This window comes from Sorex fumeus, unplaced genomic scaffold (assembly GCF_029834395.1).
Source record: "Sorex fumeus unplaced genomic scaffold, SorFum_2.1 ptg000046l, whole genome shotgun sequence".
Lineage (NCBI taxonomy): Eukaryota > Metazoa > Chordata > Mammalia > Eulipotyphla > Soricidae > Sorex > Sorex fumeus.
Window position 1 is genome coordinate 2,532,022 of NW_026606103.1, and position 7,744 is coordinate 2,539,765.

Genomic DNA, 7,744 nt, shown 5'->3' on the forward strand with positions numbered 1-7,744 from the left:
TTTTTAAAATTTCACTAGTGTTCCCCACTTTTAATTTTCTCAAAACTATGCTCCAGCAATAACCAATTTACTTACCTCTTAATAAATACTTAGTTTTCATTTTTACGGAAACAGACACAGGGAAAGTTCATTTGCTATTACAATTACAAAGGAGCAGTTTATCTTAAACCCAATTTTGTAAGTTCAGAGAGAGATAACAAGAGTAAAGCTGTGTAGCTGAACACAGTTTGATCTCCAGCTCCACATATGGTCCCCCTGAGCACTGCCTGGAGTGATCCCTGAGCACAGAGCCAGCAATTCGCCCTAAGCACCACCAGGTGTGACCCAACCCCCGCTCCCCACTCCTACCACCAACACCTCATTATGTAAAAAGCCAAATCCATACACATGATTAGTCTCAGTGCTCATAAACAAAGAGAGAGGGGAAAATATTAGTCCCAAGGGCTCCTGGGTGGAGAAGTCAATAAAGCACAAGCAAGTCAAATGGGAACAAAAAGCCTGGAGACAGAGCTGGACCTTGAGAAAGCAGGAAGGACAGCAGCCCGGAGCAGGTGACACAGTAACCCCAGGTCATGGCATGGCCAGAGACGTGCAGACACCTCCCTCCTCTGGGCACATCATTAAGCACTGACCCCTTTAACTCTTCCACAAGAAGAAAACATCCAACCCCATCAAAAATGGGGCGACGAAATGAACAGAAACTTTCTCAAAGAAGAAATTCGAATGGCTAAAAGGCACACGAGAAAATGCTCTACACCATTAATCATCAGGGAGATGCAGAGCAAAATAACAATGAGATATCATTTCACACCACAGAGACTGGCGCACATCCAAAAGAACAAAAGCAACCGGTGTTGGCGCAGATGTGGAGAGAAAGGGATCCTCCTTCACTTCTGGTGGGAATGCCAATTGGTTCAACTCTTTTCGAAAACAGTACGGACGATTCTCCAAAAATTAGAAATTGAGCTCCCATTTGACCCAGCAATACCACTCCTGGGAATATATCCCAGAGAGGGAAAAACGTACAGTCAAAGTGACATCTGCACTTGTTTGTTCATTGCAGCGCTGATTACAATAGCTAGAATCTGGAAAAAACCTGAGTGCCCGAAAACAGATGACTGGTTAAATAAACTTTGGTACATCTACACAATGGAGTACTGTGTAGCTATTAGAAAAGATGAAGTCAAGAAATTTACATACAATTGGTACTACATGGAAAGTATCATGTTAAGCGAAATGAGTCAGAAAGAGAGGGACAGACATAGAAAGACTGCATTCATCTGGGGAACATAAAGTAACAAAATAAGAGACTAACACCCAGGAATAGCTGAGATAAGTATCAGGAGGTTTACTCCATGGCTTGGAGGCCAGTCACACGTGTTGGGGGAAAAGGCAGCTCAGATAGAGAAGGGAGCACCAAATCAAGGGTGTTGGGAGGATCCTCCCAGGATGGAAGATGCATGCTGAGAGTAGACTATAGACTGAACATGATTGCCACTCAATGCCTCTTTTGCAAACCACAGCACCCAAAAGGAGAGAGAGAACAAAAGGGAATGCCCTGCCACAGAGGCAGGGTGGGATGGGGGGTAAGGGGAGTGGGAGGGATACTGGAATCAGTTGTGGTGGAGAATGGGCACTGGTGGAAGGATGGGTATTCGATCATTGTATAACTGAAACCCAAGCACAAAAATGTGTAAGTCTACAACTGTACCTCATGGTGTTTCACTAATAAAAATTAAAAAGACCAAAAAAAAGCCTGTGTTTTTCAGGAAATTCTGACACATGGTCAATCCTAAACATATGCCACCAAGTGAATAAACCAGCAAGAAACAGAAATGCTATGTTGATTCAGCCTAGACAGGTACTCTAATGAGTCGGAATCTTGAAGACAGAATGAAGAGTTGCAGGTTCCTGGTGAGAAGAGGGAGGAGCGTGTGCTTATTTACAGAGCAGTCTCCACCTGCAGAGGGAAGGGGAGAGGAAGATGGAAGGCAGAAGGTTGCACAGTATCATCACTGTAGTTAACATCGCTGCACACTAAGAACAAAGATGCCAACTTTCTCTTTCATATATGTCACAATACAAACCTTTTTAAAACTTGGGAAGTAGATCAGTCATCAAGTGGAAAGGAATGACATTCTGCAGGGATCTCTTCTGGAGACAAAAGAAGAGGCAGAGTGGAGGACTAATTGGCTTATTCTGTGTAGGAAAACATGTAAACCAGAGAAGCCAGGAATAAATAAAAATTATTAAAGACAAAATTAAAATGCCTACACACATATTTATGGCACATGTAATAGATACAACGATAACAAGTATCTCCAAATGGTTAGAAGAACAAGAAAGAAATTAGAAAAGACTTGAAAGGTAAGAAGACTTTCCTGATGAAGTCTGTTATTACAAACTACCACCAGGAATGGTCCAGAAACAGCGTAAAAAAAAAAGTATCTGTCTACTCAGAAGTCTGTATTCCAGGGGCTGCTTCTGTACCATTATCCCACCCCCACCCGCTGCATTCAGAAAAAGCCACATTTGACAAAACGGCTGCATTTTCTCAAATGAAAGCTGCTGTTTGTTTGTCTGATGATGGAGTCTGGGTGTGCACATGACAGATTTCGCCAGCAGGGTGAGCTCAGTCCTTGGTGATAAACACTTCTGTCTGATATAAGCTAAAAGAAGTCTTTTCTATATTCGCAAACAGACATGGGTGAATACATTTTTCTAAGTAAACTGTTAAATTGGCGGCTAAAATACATATGAAGCTCTGAATACAAATTTAAATGTAGCAACACTAATAGGATAATTTAAAAAGTAATTTCTATTTTGATTTTTTTGGTCCCATATCTTGTTGAATCCCTTACTTTACTAGATTATTTTGTACATTATTCTAGCTTCTGAGTACAGAATTATTCTTACAGTATAGCATTTTTACGATACTATCTCACTGCTTTTTCATAGTTGCTTTTTATCAGATTAAAGATTATTTCTTCTTAAACCGTGAAATTTGTATACTGAATGAGGATTATTATGTCGAATAATCTTTCTGTATACAATCATGTGAACATAAAACTCTTTTATCATAATGAATTATGTGGACAGAAACTCCACATTGCTAGAAGATTCATTCTGTCTTGATTGATAGAGAGATGGTTTGAAATGCAGATTCAAAGGAACAAGATGTAATTAGTTACATAACTACTTAAGGGAAAATTTTATTAACATTAAAAAACATAATCCATGTATTAAGCTCCTACAGTGTTTGTTTTGTAATCTCAATGCTTCCAGAGAAAAAAATATTTGACTGTCATAGTTAGATTTTTTTTAAATTTTATTGAATCATTGTGAGATAGTTACAAGCTTTTATGTTTGGGTTACAATCACACAATGATTAAACACCCATCCCTCCACCAGTGCACATTCCCCACCACCAATATCCTCAGTATATCCCTCCTTTCCTACCCTCCCTCTGCCTCCGTGGCAGACAATATTAACCATACTCTCTCTCTACTTTGAGGCACTATGGCTTGCAATGCAGCTGTTAGGAACGATGAAGTCATGAAATTTGTAATAAGTGGATAGACAAGGAGAGTATCATGCTAAGTGAAATGAGTCAGAAAGAGAGGGACAGACATAGAAGAACTGCACTCATTTGTGGAGTATAAAACCACATAACATGAAGCTGACACCTAAGAATAGTAGATACACGGGACGGGAAACTTGCTCCATAGCTGGAAGCCAGCCTCATGAGCAAAGGGGAGAAGACAGCTGGAATAGAGAAGGGATCACTAAGAAAATGATGGCTTGACTTTTGGAAAACAGTATGGACGATTCTCCAAAAATTAGAAATTGAGCTCCCATTTGACCCAGCAATACCAATCCTGGGAATATATCCCAGAAAGGCAAAAAAGTATCGTCAAAGTGACATCTGCACTTGTTTGCTCATTGCAGCACTCTTTACAATAGCCAGAATCTTGAAAAAACCTGAGTGCCCGAGAACAGATGACTGGTTAAAGAAGCTTTGGTACATCTACACAATGGAGTACTATGTAGCTGTTAGGAAAGATGAAGTCATAAAATTTACATACAAGTGGTACTACATGGAAAGTACCATGTTAAGTGAAATGAATCAGAAAGAGAGGGATAGACATAGAAAGATTGCATTCATCTGGGGAACAAAAAGTAACAAAATAGGAGACTGACACCCAAGAGTGACCAAGATTAGTACCAGGAGTGGCTTAGAGGCCAGCCACACATGCTAGGGGCAAAGGGAGCTCAGAGAGTGAAAGGAGCACCAAATAAAGGGTGTTGGGAGTACCCTCCCAGGATGGGAGAAGCATGCTGAAAGTAGACTGTAGACCAAACATGATTGCCACTCAATGCCTCTTTTCCAAACCACAGCACCGAAAAGGAGAGAGAGAACAAAGGGGAATGCCTTGCCATAGAGGCAGGGTGGGATGGGAGGGATGGGTGGTGGGAGGGATACTGGGATCTGTGGTGGTGGAAAATGGGCACTGGTGGAGGGATGGGTACTTGATCATTATATAATTGAAACCCAAGCACAAAAATTTGTAAGTCTACAACTATACCTCATGGTGTTTCACTAATAAAATTTTTTTAATTAATAAATAAAAGAAAAAAGAAAAAAAAATGATGGCTTGAGGAACCGGTAGGAATAGGAGATGTGTGCTGAAAGTAGATAATGGACCAAAAATGATATTTGGGTATCTTGCACTTCTCTTATTGTTTCCATAACTTTTTCAGCTTAATTTTTAATTTCATTATCAATACTTTTTATTTCTCTATATTTTGCAAGTTATTTTTATTCTTCTATAGAATGATATTTTAGGACTATTGTAAGCATTCTATCACTATCACTATCACCGCATTGTTCATCGATTTGCTCGAGCGGGCACCAGAAACATCTCCATTCATCTCTGTCACGTGCTAGTGTAGCCCGATGACATATTGGGGGCTCTTTCAAGGTCAGGGGAATGAGGACCATCATTGTTACTGTTTTTGGCATATCTAGTATGCCACAGGTAGCTTTCCAGGTTCTGCCCTTGGGGCGGGATACTCTCGGTAGCTTGCCAGGCTCTCCAAGAGCGATGGAGGCTTTTAGGGCAGACTCTAACCACCTTTACAGGTATTCCCAGTCAGGCATACATGCAGGAAAGAGACTCTCAGTAGCCTGTTGGGTTCTCTGAGAGTGAGAACTAGAAAATAAGAGGTTGCACAGTTGCAAATGCAGCCGTGCACTTCCAGGAGCTTGGTTTTATAGTCTCTGGATCTTGGCTGTTGATGGGTTTGCACGACAGTTGGTGGGTATAACTGTCTAGCTACTAGAAGATGGGGGATCTAGATGGAGGAGGCCCAGTCCCAAACCAGCAGGCTTGGAGATCTCAGCCCCGGGTCCCGCACACCTGGGTTCCTCTGCCGGTTCCTTCATGCTTGAGGCCAGTCCTAGTGTGTAGATAGTGGTCTCAGCATGGCTGTGGCTGGGTCCCGGAGGTCTTCAGCTGCCGGGGCTCTGCTCAGGGCAGAGAGGGAAACTCAACCTTCCTCCCCCCTCCAAGGGGCCCCGGTGAGGACTGCCAGGCACGGAAGCAGGAGGTTCTGTGTTGTTCTCTTCTGGGAGCTTGGTTTTATAGTCTCTGGATCTTGGCTGTTGATGGGGTTACACGGCAGTTGGTGCGTGTAACTGTCTAGCTACTTGAAGATGGGAGATCTGGGTGGAGGAGGCCCAGTCCCAAACCGAGCAGCCTTGCAAATCTCAGCCCCAGGTTCTGCACACCTGGGTTTCTCTGCCGATTCCTTCATGAATGACACCTGTCCTAGTGTGTGGAGAGTGGTCTCAGCATGGCTGTGGCTGGGTCCCGGAGGTCTTCAGCTGCCAGGGCTTGGCTCAGAGCATAGAGGGAAACTCAACCCTCCCACCTCCAAGGGGCCCCAGGCATGGGGGCAGGAGACTCTGCCTTGTAAGCATTAAAGGAATGAAAATTACATCCACTGTAAATATTCTCAGGTCAAAAAAATGGTTGATAATAATAAAACATTCAAAGTCTACAAAAAGTTTAAGTGAACATCATCTTCACCAAATACCATAAGGTAAAAAAAGGTAAAGGCCCTCCCGTTGTTCGTCGATTTACTCGAGCGGGCCCAGTAACGTCTCCATTGGAGACTTTGTCGTTACTGTGTTTGGCATATCGAATACGTCACGGGTAGCTTGCCAGGCTCTGCCGTGCGGGTGAGATACTCTTGGTAGCTTGCCGGGCTCTCTGAGAGGGGCGGAGGAATCGAACGTGGGTCGGCCATGTTGGCTGCGTGCAAGGCAAACCCCTTACCGCTGTGCTATCACTCCATACCATATTAAAATACAAAAGTATCTCAGAAAATTTATCCAGAATCTGAAGATACAATCAAAAATAAAAATGCTATCAGAAACAAAAGAGAAAATATTTATTGATGAAATTTCAAACCATGATGACCTAGTTTTTCAAAAAAGAATATTTAATCAGTAAACTTCAATTTAATCTTAGAAACCAAATACACAATAGTTGTGAATATAAAAGTTTTAGTATTTTCAATATGATAATAAAATAAATAAACCTGCAATTTAACCACAAAGTTTCAAACTCATTACATTTACAATATGCTAAAATTCTTCACAGAAAAGTTAAAAAATTAAATAATAACATATTTTCAAAATCTCTAAGAACTAGAAAGAGCCCAATGTTTTCTGAAAGCTTCAGGAATGCAGGTTTCATGTTGGTCCCTAGCCTCCACCTGGACTGTCCAAATCTACTCCTTTATGTGACATAAATATAAGGTAAAAGTTATCTTAAACCCTTAAAGCAGTCTTGTTGAAAAGAAGTAGCCAGCTATTTTGCTGTACATTTCAATCTAACATTTAATATCGCCATCAAATATTAAATTGCACTGTAGCACTGTCCTCCCATTGTTCATCGATTTGCTCAAGTGGGCACCAATAACTTCTCCATTGTGAGACTTGTTGTTACTGTTTTTGGCATTTCAGATATGCCATGGGGATATTGCCAGGCTCTGCCATGAGGGCGGGATACTCTGAGTAGCTTGCCGGGCTTTCCGAGATGGACGGAGGAATCGAACCCAGGTCAGTCGCGTGCAAGGCAAACGCCCTATCAACTGTGCTATCACTGTATCACTGTCATCCCATTGATCATCGAATTACTCAAGCAAGTGCCAGTAACATCTCTGTTCCTCCGAGCCCTGAGATTTTAGCAGCCTCTTCTTACTTGTCTTTTCTCAATGATTAGAGGGTCAGGGAAATGAGACCTGTTGTCGTTACTGTTTTTGACATATCAAATACGTCACAGGGAGCTTGCAGGGCTCTGCTTCTGTGGGCTGGATACTCTTGGTAGCTTGCCGGGCTCTCTGAGAGGCATATATTTATGTTTTTCTCTATGATTTGTTGCCTACCCATCAGACATGGTGTAGTAATAGTGGAAAATGGGTAGGAAGTGTCTTATAATGTGTCGCACAGCCGCACAGTCCAGTTCCACATTATCTGGGTTTATTAGCTTGAGGAATGCAGAATGGACCAGAAGTTGCAGTTTGGTACCTCATCAACTCTGCAGTGACTTTGGCTGCTGCAATTAGCCCTGCTGCTACCACATAGAAATGGTGGCCAGTGCCCTTGAAGATTGGAACTGAATAAAAAAGATCTCATTAGTGGCCTCACTTCTTTGGTATGCTAAATTCAATTGGT